Raw genomic sequence first — 13,266 nt, forward strand, 5'->3', positions numbered from 1 at the left:
CAACAAAATGAAATTAAACCCCTATTTCTCATCATGCACAAAACTCAACTCAAAGTGGATCAAGGACCTAGGAATTTAACCAGAGACCTTGTGTCTAATAGAACAAAGGTAGGCCCAAATCTCCATCATATTGGATTAGGCCCTGACTTCCTAAACAAGACTCCTATAGCACAAAAATTAAAATAAAGAAACAATAAATGGGATGGATTCAAACTAAAAAGCTTCTTCTCAGCAAAAGAAACATTCTGTGAGGTGAATAGAGAGCCTACAGAATGTGAGAAAATTTTTGCCACATGCACATCAGATAGAGAACTAATCTCTAGGATATATAAAGGCCCTCCAAAAGCTAAACTCCCCGAAAACAAATAACCCAGTCATTAAATGGGCCAAGAATCTGAACAGAAAATTCTCAGAAGATGATATACAACCAATCAGCAAATATATGAAAAAATGTTCATTATCTCTAGCAATTAGAGAAAGGAAAATCAAAACTACCCTAAGATTTCATCTCACTCCAGTCAGATTGGCAGTTATTAAGAATACAAACAACAATAAGTGTTGGCAAGGTTGTGGGGGAAAGACATGTTCATACATTGCCAATGGGACCGCAAAATATGGAAGCTAATATGGAAAGCAGTATGGAGATTTCTTGGAAAGCTGGGAATGGAACTACCATTTGCCCCAGCTATCCCTCTCCTTGGTCTATACCCCAAAGACTTAAAAACAGCATTCTATAGGGACACAGCCACATCAATATTTATTGCAGCACAATTCACAATAGTTAAACTGTGGAACCAATCTAGATGCCCTTCAGTAGATGAATGGATAAAGAAAACATAGTATATATACACAATGGAATATTACTCAGCAATGAAAGAGAATAAAATCATGGCATTTGCAGGTAAATGGATGAAGTTGGATAATATAATGCTAAGTGAAGTAAGCCAATCCCCAAAAAAATAAATGTCGAATATTTTCTCTTACATTAGGAGGATGATTCATAGTGGGGTTTGGAGGGGGGCCATTGGAAGATTAGAAAAACTGTAGTTAGGGGAAAGAAGAGGGAGCAGGAGGGAGAGGCCAAAGGGATTAAAAAAAAAGATGGTAGAATGAGATGGACATCACTACCCTAAGTACATGTATGAAGAGGACATCAATGGTGTGAATATACTTTGTACACAACCAGAAAGATGAAAAATTGTGCTCTATATATTTAATATGAATTGTAATGCATTATGCTGTCATACATAACAAATTAGAACAAAAAATTAGGAAAAAATTCTAAATACAGGAAAAAATAAGCACTTGATGCATAAAATATCAAACATTCTTTTGTTGATGAGTTTCCTGATACAGATCAGAATTAGAAGCCTTGTGTCTGGAAAACAAACTAAAGTTATATTTATAGACAAAGGTATGAATGAATACATGCATCATAATAAAATCTAAAGTCTGGTATACTTACTTCTCCCAAGCAAAAGGTTATTTTCTCGTCAAATAGACCAATTGCTTTTGCTGGCTCAGTCTAGGTACTCAAAGTTTCAAAGTGCAACCCACACCTTATCATGGGCATTGGAAGAGATTGAATAACTCCGAGCCCCAATGAATGACTATAGGATGAGGGGAGGAAGTGTAGGATGAAAGAAAAGAGAAAAATCCCATACTTCTTCTCAGTGTTTGTCAGTGTGATTAGAACCTGATGAGTTACGTGTTCCCTTACTTAAGCCCTGAAGAAGAAAGATTCAGAACAGCCCAATTGTGGTTCATAAGTAGCACTTCTTTGTGTCTTTTTGTGACACAGGATAAATTTAATGAGGCTGGAGAAAGGTGATTCTCCCCATTTACTGAATACAGTTTACCTTTGGAGAAACTTCGGTCCTAAGAGCGTAACCTGAGGGGATAAAGAAATTATCTGTCTAGATCCATCACTAAAGTGCTTAAGGCAATAGCAAGAAAATAAAAGTGGAATGACTGATGGCGACTCCTAACATAAAGTGAGACCCTTCCACAAGGATGTTCCCATAATCATTGTAGGTCTGAAGTCCTGGCTCAGAGTATTAGATTAAAAAGCCCCTTACACATCAAACTGTACTCCATCACATATTCATTACCACCTCATTAATATATATTCACAAGTATTTCACACATCCTAATCTTGCTCCAAAGACAGTTTAGTAATAAATGATTTTTAAGTAATAACAGACACTTTTTTTAAAAAAGAAAAGCTTCATATAGTTGTTTTTCACTATTTTTGGAAAAAATGGGCTTAAAATCTGCAGCATTGCACAGTGAAGCATAGAATTTTGTACTTAATCAATTTCATTTTACAGATTTTTCTTTTGATTTCTTTTAAACAATCCAGAAAATTTACCTACATTATCAAGTGACATACTCATTCACTCATTTGTTATCTAACAGGTAAAGATTATCATTTAGGAATTTTCTAGCAACAAGGGACTGGATATACATCATGGAGGGCATTTATGATAAAAAAAAAAAACTACCCCAATGTGTTCTCTAAATTCTGCTCCCATCTTCATCCTTATTTTTCATGAGCCATATGGTCCTAAAATGATGCGATTAAATCTATAAAAATGAAATATTGCTTCTGCAATGGAAATGTTGACAGCTATCTTTCTTATTGCTATCTTCACAATTTCAGATTAACTCTACAGTTAGTAATACTTTTGCATGGAAAAACAGGTTCTTGGAGAAGGGCTTTTCTGAATGTTAATGTGTTATTTTTTAATGCTTCTCAGCTTTTTCAGAACTCTCATGGCAACCACTGTAATATAAAATATGGATCTCACAAACACAAGCAGAAACTTGGTCTCACTTTTTTCTTCTTTTTTATATTTTTATTAGTCCTGCCAAGTCCTTGATGTCTGATATAGCCAAAAAAAAAACAAACAAACAAAAAAGAACTGTGTGTTTTTCTAGTAAACGTTGTTAGTTCAGTTCATTGACTCCTAAGCTTTTATTACTCCATGACCAAATTTCCTCCTAGGATGAAAGATGAAACTAATATTTCATCATAATGTCAGATCATAATTTTAAATCATTGTAAATAGGTTGGTGTGATGAGGCATGAAAGATGAAAATTTAGATGTTAAAGAATGTTGTTCCTTAACTTCTTGCTCTTTGAAAATTTAAATGCACCCTTCCTTCTCGTGTGTGTATATATGTTTGCGTTATTATTAAGAATTCATCCATCCATTCATAGTTTCCACAACCATTAATTAAGCATCTTCTACACATGAACGCTACCCTGCGTGATATAAAAAACAAAGGAGAAAAGCACTCACCTCTGAGGAGCTAAATGTCATCAACTCAGGACAGAACTGTGAAAAAATTTCTACCACCACCAGGCAGAGCTATAAAATAGGCCCTGGGGATGAAGGCAGATCTTACTATGTGGCCACAAAGGAACCACAAAAGTGTCCCTTTGCCTGCGTCCAATATCATCTTCATTTGATGATAAATGTCTGATCGTATCCACTGTTCAAGTGACTATAAGGAATTTGTTTAAAACAGAGTTTAGGAATTAAGGAATATTTCAATTAAGGAATATTTCTTCCTTGGAATTGAGGATCATATTTAAAATAACCATCATGAAACGAATTCAATCTACTTCCCCACATCCCCCAGTATGTTCCTTCAATTACATCAACAGCCATAGATTAAGAGGCATAGTTTTTAAAGTCCTACTTATGCATATAAAGATATTTAGGAAGCACCACATACTGTGCCAGATTTTGAAGATTGGAAATTGGCATTTATGATAGTAGTTTCAAGATTTATCATTTAAGAGAGAAAAGGAATTCCTTCCAAATCATTGAATTTAAAGCATAGAAAATACATATATGATTTTTGTCATACAGATGGCAGTGCCCAAAAATCAGCTTGATTTTTTTTTCTTTCTTTTTTTAATTGCATTCACTTTTCTACATAATTTTTCTTCTTACACTTTCTAGTACAGAAATAGGATATTTAAGCCTTTGGGTCTTAGACTCCTGCAATAATAGGCTCTAACTTGACCAATTGGCCTTGTAATTTGTCAGGCTTATCTTTACCATAATGTACTCAGTGGGACAGAAACACAGGTCTACCTAAGAGAAGAGAAGTACCTCCCATTGTTTAATATATTTCTTGCATGCTGTAAAAGAAACATGGTGATCATAAGCATACAAGTCTGATCAAGAGACTATGAATGAGGCTGATATATTTCCCAGTGTACCTATGTTGCAATCTTTATGAAATTGTCTTTAGAGGCCAGGAGGCCAGAGAATATCTCTGTAAAAAGTCAAGTTTTGTGTTTTTTCCTAAAGGATTTAATGTTTCTATTGTCATTTCTCCTGCATAAATAAAAGTGATGGTAATGGGGCTCGCTCTTTATTTCTGTGTGGAAGCAGTAGATCTTCTGTGTGGAAGAGGAGATCTTCCAGATTCTCAATGGTTCTAGATGTAAGTGAGAGGATGATTTGATTTTCCTTAAACTGCACACAACTGATAGAAACCCATTAAGAGACACCAGAACTGGTCTCACCTTGGGTTTGGCCCCTGATACTGATGGGGGCACAGCAGCTGTGTTTGAAGAGGTTGCTCATCAACCATGTCAGAGGTTGAGGTTAGGACAAAATATGGACAGTGGAGTTAAGTGATGTGAGTGACCTTCAAGCTGAACTCAGATAAGACCCTGAATGCTTGCTGAAATAGCCAGGAGATACCTTGGCATTGAGATAACTTGAATTCTGCCTATTTAAGCCAGTCTGTATAATTCTGAAATAAAAATTAAATATTATGATATTCTGCAGTCTCTAGTTAAAGCAGTCAGGAATACATGGTTCCTCAGATAATTTCCGTTTATTTTTTTAAGTAAATTTTGCACAACTGGCCTTTATTCAAATGGTTCCTTCTGGAATTATGAAGCATACATTGTGTGCATAGATTTATTCAATGACCTTGTTAAGCAGCAGCCCTGGATTTCAGTTTTATGTGTTTTAATTCTTCTGTATAGGTAGTAGTTGATTTAATGCGCCATATATTGTATCTCTAACTTCATGGGAAACCGCTGAATACAGCTACTTAGATTTCCCATTCTACTATTGACAATCTGTCTTCACAGCCATACAGAGCTGTTAGGAACACAAATCACTTAAGAAGAAAACCTTCATGGGCATATGCAATCCAAATTAAGTATCCATTTTGCCAGTGTTGCTATCTCATGGGAAATTTTATTTTTACTTTTATCTTCCATTCTCTTCTGATGAACTGTGAAATGCCTGAAGAAGTAGATAAATATCTTTGTTCCTACTTTGCTGATAAAAAGAAAGATTGTTAAGACTTGTACATTTCACTGTTATTCAGAAGCACTCAGAAACATTTTATCAACTCTGAAAATTTGTCACCAGATGTGTAGGAACTGTTGTGGGAAATTTGCCTTTGTCCAAATTTAAAATATGCTGTTATACCTAAAAATACACATTGTTTCTTTTCTTACTTATTAATAGTGGCTATAGTTGGTTATGATTCGAGTTTTATTTGGAAATGTGGTTTCATAATCACATAGGAGCTGCCAGGACTTTACACCAACATGCTTTGGGCCCAAGGAGGGGTTTGTTTTTTTGTTTTGTGAATCTTGTGCCTATTCTTTCGTGCTAATGGCATAGTGCCTTCTTTTTCTAATCTTGATAGATGAAGCTGGTTAATAAGAATCAAATTTTGGATTTTCTTTTTCAAGGACCCTTTCCATCTAAACATGAGGAATTTTTATTTAACACTCACATCCTCACCTTTTCTGTCCCCATGCATGCCCCTAACATGTTTAGGAGAGTGTGCCCATTCACAACGCAAAGCTTCTGCCCTTCTCCTAGATGTTCAAATGGAATCTGGATATTGCTCAGATCTGTTCTGTCACAGTAGCTTCCAGATAACTGCTTTCTTGATGTTCTCTTCCTTTTCTCCCCTAATTTACATCCATTTTGACCTTTTGAAAGTCTGATTTGCTTGCTTTAAAAAAAATGAATAACTCTGCCTTACGCTTTGAACTGCTTTTAATTGTGCCTTCTGATTTTTTTCCATTAATGCTTTTCAATTCTTCCCAACTCTGAATTTTTTTTAAAAAAATTAGCAGTAGTAACCTAGATATTGTTAATCAACAAAGCCCTAATAAATTAGTACTTTGGCCTCCATTTCTACTTTTGCTAATCTCCCACTTGAAAGTACTTGTTATACTCTCCAGAATTTGGAATCCACTCATTTTGACCAGTTTTTCTTCTTCCTACGTAATCTGCATAATTCTGGAAACCAATGACATAACCTTACACATGAGAAAACTCTGTAATGAAAGCACAAATGTCCTGTCTCTAACTTAAATTCCCGACCTAGAGAGCTAGAAATCACCTTATTAAAACGAGTTGTTTTCCACTGGCAATTTTGTTGTATGTTCAACTGAAATAGAATTGTGCTCTTCACAAGTCCACCTTCCACATTGTTCTGGCTGCCTCTGTTAGGAAGAAAAATCAAACCTCTTGAAAATGTGAATTTGGAATATAACATAGGTTTGTAATTACTAATTATCAATTTAACTAGGTATTTTCTTGAAAACAGAAACAACCAAGCTTGTCATCTTACATGAGTGAATTTTTTTTGGATGTTGTCTCTAGTATTAAGGTACCTCTTTACTTACAGCACAACTAAACCCTGCACATGTGCCATCAAACACATCATTCTAGTGTTATGTTTCTAAATGATTTAACAAATATATTAAAATTATTAATAAGATAAAAAGGAAATATCTACCACAATTCAGTCTCTCACTCTACAATACTGATGCAGTTTATTTTTTAATCTTACTTTTGCTCTAATTTCTAGTCTCTAATATGTAAAGGAAACATGTTTCTAATAGAGCAAATGAAAGTGATTTTTTTTTTATTTCTCTAATGACAGTCTCACTATTGTTGGCAACACCTCAGCCCAGTCCCAGGAAAGCCAGGACCCTGCCCAAGCCAGACATCATGACTTAATCAGAAAGCTGATTAGAGACCTCCTGGTGTCTCTAGGGAGATAGGACTTTTGAAAGTCATACTTAATTAAGAAATGAATCTTTTAAATTTTACATATTTCCTTTTAATATATCAAGAGTCAAACTTAGTTGAACTGAATCATAGAATCATTTTAAGCAGAGTGATGACAAGGACAGACTTGATTTTCACCTTTTGTTCTGTTGTCCCATCTCTCCTCTAGCACTTGTCCTTCTCCCTTTTACTTTTGCAGCAATCTCCCTCAGGAGTCTGACCTACAAGACATTGTCTCCAGTGGCTTTGTGCCCTCTGCTCTCCAGGCAAGTGGCTTCGTGCTATAGTGGCCAGCTTCCTGTATGCAAGTCCTTTCACTTATATTAGAATTTATTCACTAAAGGAATATAGAAGAGGGTCAAATATTTCCCCAATTGTCTATTTAATTCTAATCAAAACAGCTCCATGATCCTATTTTGCATTCTTTTAGACTCTTTCATTTTTTATGTCTATATTTTCTCATCTTTGCAATTGCCCACTGCAATATTAAAGAATGGTTTTATTCTTGTGTTACAGAGGATAAAATTTAGAATGAGAATGCCCTATTTCACACTTGCTAGTGGTCAGGTTGAAATAAGGATATAAGTTATAAGTCTCCTGGCTTTGATTTTAAGGCAATTTCCATAATCACATGTCATTTAACACCTTCAGTCAGGATTATGGGGAAAGAATCTTGACAAATGTCTTGGTGTGCATTAAATGATGAACTTTTAAAAATACATCATTTTCCATAAATAAATTAGGATTTTCTATAATAAAAATTCATTCCTCATTCTTTCAAGTAATAATGTTAAGCACCTAGTATATGTCAGTCTACAATAACAGGAGGATGAACAGCAGGTTCAGGTCACTGGGTAACCTGAGCTATGTCACATTTATGTGGACCCCACCACCCTCAACACTGGCTGCTGAATGGATGCACCTATTTCCAGAACTCCTCCTCATCTGTTAGGATTGTCTCTCAGGAGACCCATATTTATCCCTGCATCCAAAGCAGACTGGGACCCAGAAAGTCTTTTTCTTTCTAGTCCTGATATAGTTCTATACATGTTCAAAATATCTATTTTAAAGTGATACATAAATTGATTAAACATGACATTATTCAGTTTATGGGTAAGGATCAAATTCTTTCCAGAATTTCATGAGCCAGGAAACTCATGAAATATTCTTGTAAGTGAAGAAGCTCTCCCTACTTACAATTAGAAAATCACTCTTAGGAAAGGTAGATTAAATGCAGATAAGGGATGGAATTGTAATTATTTTATTACATAAAAAGGTATTATAGTCTTAATGTATTTCCAATTAAAATAGGTTGTTTTGTATGAAATATACATAGAGCTAGAAGAGTTTTATGGAGGAAAGCAATTGCTTCTCTAATGTCCCTGAAATCAATGTCTTTCAGAATTTAGAATCTTCAGGTCTATAGAAGATAATGTTGTCTATACACTATAAGTTACACTGTACCTGCTGAAAAGCTAGGGGAGCAATGTAAAATCAGAGACTGGAATATTTTGGGTAGCAAAATGGCTATTTCTCACTAAGTGGGAAATGAAGATTGTAAATTATTTCCTAATAGTTAAACCGAGGCTTTTTATGCCCAAAGAGTGAAGAACAGATGAAGTTGTTTCCATGTGAACAACACATTTCATTTTAGTTTTCAAAACTTCTTAGACTTTGGAAGGGTAGGTAAGGGATTGTGGACTTAAGCTGCTTTATCTACTGTCTCTGGAGATCTTTGGAAATCACTGTTAACTCCATCCTGAGTTCCAGGTTGGGAACAGATCCTGCCTGAGAAATCTTTGCAAAAATTGTCAAATATAGTTATCTCACTTCAGTCAGAATGGCAGCAATTATGAAGACAAACAACAATAAGTGTTGGCAAGGATGTTGGGGAAAAGGCACACTCATACATTGCTGGTGGGACTACAAATTGGTGTAGCCAATATGGAAAGCAGTATGGAGATTTCTTGGAAAACTTGGAATAGAACCACCATTTGACCTAGCTATCCCTCTTCTCGGTCTATACCCAAAGGACTTAAAAATAGCATACTACAGGGACAGCCACATCAATGTTTATAGCAGCACAATTCACAATAGCTAAACTGTGGAGCCAATCTAAGATGCCCTTCAGTGGATGAATGGATAAAAAAAAATGTGGCATATATACACAATGGAATTTTACTCAGCAATAAAAGAGAATAAAATCATGGCATTTGCAGGTAAATGAATGGCGCTGGAGAAGATAATGCTAAGTGAAGTTAACCAATTCCCCCCAAAACAAATGCCAAATGTTTTCTCTGATATAAGGAGGCTGACTCATAGTGGGGTAGGGATGGGGAGCATGGGAGGAATAGATGAATTCTAAATAGAGCAGAGGGGTGGGAGAGAAAGGGAGGGGGCAGGGGACTAGCAAGGATGGTGGAATGTGATAAACATTATCCAAAGTACATATATGAAGACACAAATTGGGTGTCAACATACTGTATATACAAACAGAGATATGAAAAATTGTGTTGTATATGTGTAATAAAAATTGTAATGCATTCTGCTGTCATTTTTTTAAATCAATAAAAAAACCATAAAACACAGCCAGGGTCAATTATGACTAATATTCCTTCTTGCTAGATTCCTACAACTCAGCACTGTCCCAGCTTCACTGCCTCACAGTAACTGCTCCTCAGCCTCCCTGCCGGCTGCCTTATTTTCTTGATTGCTCAATGCCGATGATCAGAAGTACCTGGACATTCCCCTTGTCGGAATGCATCAACTTTCTTGGCAATCCCATCTACTCTGAAAGTTTAAAAGCAATATTAATGCTTTCTAATTTATTCTACACATAAGGCTTTTCCTCTGAACTCCAGACTCATTAATACTGCTGTCTCCTCAGCATCTCCACTTGAATAACTAATGAACATCTTTAAGCATAGCATGTCCACAACTATTTATTATCTTACAAAATCCACTCCTTCCTGCAGTCTTCTACATCTTCATAGTTCTTCCAGGAACAAATAGTTGTTCCATTCGCTTCACAACTATATTATTTCTGTATCTGTGCCAGCATTTATCACCCTGTTATTTTTTACATCTTTCCTCTATAAGAATCTGCACTCCTTTTTATTTCTTTTTATTGGTTCTTTTCAGCTGTACATAACATTAGGATTCATTTTGACTAAATTACAAAAGTGTGGAATATAATCTGTTCTAATTCAGTTCCCAGTACTTCCTCTTTCCCTCCCTTCTTTCCTACTCCCGTTGGCTTCCTTCTACTCCACTGATCTTTCTGCTATTTACTTATACTTTTTTTTCAAGTAGCATCTTGTCTATACATGATGGTGAGAGTCATTGTGGTATATTCATATATGTAGGAAAATTAGGTCACATGAATTCCACAGCTTTTTCCTTATTCTACCCTTCTTCTCTTCATTTCAATCCCCTTAGTCTACTCCACTGAATTTTCCTCCACCCTCCTTATTTTCCACATATGAATGAAATCATTTGACTGTTGGGGACAGGCATATTTTACTTAACATGACAGTTTCCAGTTCCACCCATTTACCAGCAAATGCCATAGTGTCTTTATGAAGATATGTGTATGTATAAAATTTTCTTTATCCATTCATCTGTTGAAAGGCACCTAGGTTTATTTCATAGCTTGGCTATTGCACTGTTATAAACTGATGTGGCTGCATCATTATAGTATACTGATTTTAAATCTTTTGGATATATTCCAAGGAGTGGGATAGCTGGGTCATATTGTTGTTCCATTCCTAGAAGAGTCAGAGAAAAATCCACATAAAACAGTTCTCTGATACTGGATAAAGGTGCCAAAAACATATGTTAGAGAAAAGGTAGCCTTCTTAACAAGTAGTGTTAGGGAAACTGCAAATTTATATATAGAAGAAATGAAATTTAACCCCTACCTCTTATCCTGCACACAAGTCAATGAAAGTGGATCAAAGACCTAGGAATTAGATTGGAACCCCTGCAACCATAGAAAAGGTAAACCCAACACTCCCACATGTTGGCACAGGAACTGACTTCCGTAAAAAGACTCCTAAAGTGCAAGAAATAAAAGAAAAAATCAGTAAGTGGGATGTCATCCAATTAAAAAGCTTCTTATAGCAAAGGAAACAATCAAGGTCATAAAAAATGAGCTCACAGAATGGGAGAAAATCCTTGCCACCTGCTCTTCAGATAAGGCATTAATATTCAGAATATATAAAGAACTTACAAAATTTAACACCAACCCCCCCCCCAATAACCCAATCAACAAACTGGTAAAAGAAACAGACACTTTTCAAAACAAGAAATCCAAATAATCAACAAATACATGGAAAAAATGTTTAACATTTCTAGTAATTAGGGAAATTCTAATTGAAACTACATCGAGATTTCATCTTGTTGCAGTCAGAATGGCAATTATCAAGAATAAAAATAACAGTAAACATTGGAAAGTATGTGAGAACTCATACATTGTTGGTGGGACTGCAAATTAGTACAACCACTCTGGAAAGCAATATGGAGATTTCTCAAAAAACTTGGAATAGAATTTATACTCCTTAAAGTTTGTAAACATGGTTTATATTTCTTTTTAAAATTATTTATTTTATTTGTTATTTTTAAATATATATGACACTAGATTATATCTTGACCTAATATACATTCCGTAGTTTTATTTTGTTTGAGATTATTTCCGATGGATTGTTTATCAAGCCACAATTTTTATCAGTGACCTGCTCTAATGTGACCTTTTACCAAGATTAGAGGATCTCTAGCCACACAAAAGAATGATCTAAGACATATTATGGCATCATTAAAGCAATATGTTACATAGAATTTCTCAAAATGTGTTCCCCAGAAATACAGTTTTCTGAGGTTGGTATTTTTTATAATTATTTAGGTATGGAACAGATATGGCACAAATTAAATATCTTTCTCTTTGAAATTCATGGTGTATGAAACACTATTAGAGGTTTTATGATCCTTTAGTAAATAGTTGTTTTACCTAGAAATAGTCATTTGACCTTGGAACTTTTTTTTGCATTATGTCTACCAAAATACAAAATACTAAAACTAGTATTTCTTTTCTTTTCTTTCTTTCTTTTCTTTTCTTTTTTTTTTTTTTTTTTTTGTTAGGGGAGTATACCAGGGATTGAACACAGGGGCACTCAAACACTCAGCCACATCCCCAGCCCTATTTTGTATTTTATTTGGAGACAGAGTCTCACTGAGTTGCTTAGCACCTCACCATTGCTAAGGCTGGCTTTGAACTCACGATCCTCTGGCCTAGCCTCCCTAGCTTCTGGGATAAATGGTGTGCACCACTGTGCCCTGCAAAATACCAGTATTTCTCATCATAGTTTTTAGAGATGCTCTACTAACTTACTCAATTTTACATGAAGAGATAATGCCTGAAGGGACTCTTCCTAGTCTGGACAAGTATTGCCCTTGAACTTTTTTTTGCAAGCTGTTTAGGGCTGATCTAGGCACAAGGTTAGCAGGTCTATGTGCAACTGCCTTGAATACTTGTAAATGGAAATATCGGTGTCCACTTCACAGAAAGGGATGTCACATAGGTGTTGTGTATACCATGCTAACTGCTATATGACTGAAGAAGCCCAACCAAACACCATCATTTTCCAGGTTCCCCGAGACATGACTGCAGGACATGACAACAACTGAGATCTGGGGTTTCCGTGCATTGCAAGCCAGGTCAAAGATAGCATATTATTTTGATTCCAAGTTAATGTCAGGTGTTCAAGGGTCTCTTGCTCAAGTCAACAGGACCAAAGCATCTGGACTGTTTTGGAGTTGGGTGCCTAAAAACACCAGGGAGTCTTAGAACATGGTTTTAGTAAGAGGTTCTATGCTTTCAGAGTTTTTGTCCCCTCCAAATTTCATGTTGAAACTTATTCCCCAGTGCAATTGTATCAGGGTTTGTAATCCTTAGAAGGCCACTGAGTCATGAGGACTCCCACCCTGTGAATGAGATTAGGTTCCCTTTTTAAATAAAGCTATGGCAGAGAGAGTTCAACCTTTTTGACCCCTTCTGTTTCTTCTGCCATGTGAGGTCTCAGTGTACCTCCCTTCCAAAATTTGCCACTATAAGGCACATTCTTGGATGTGGAGACTAGACTGACCAGACCCCAAATCTGCTGGTCCTTTGACCTTGGACCCCCAGCCTCCAGAT

The sequence above is a fragment of the Urocitellus parryii genome, chromosome 10 (genome assembly GCF_045843805.1).
Source record: "Urocitellus parryii isolate mUroPar1 chromosome 10, mUroPar1.hap1, whole genome shotgun sequence".
NCBI lineage: Eukaryota > Metazoa > Chordata > Mammalia > Rodentia > Sciuridae > Urocitellus > Urocitellus parryii.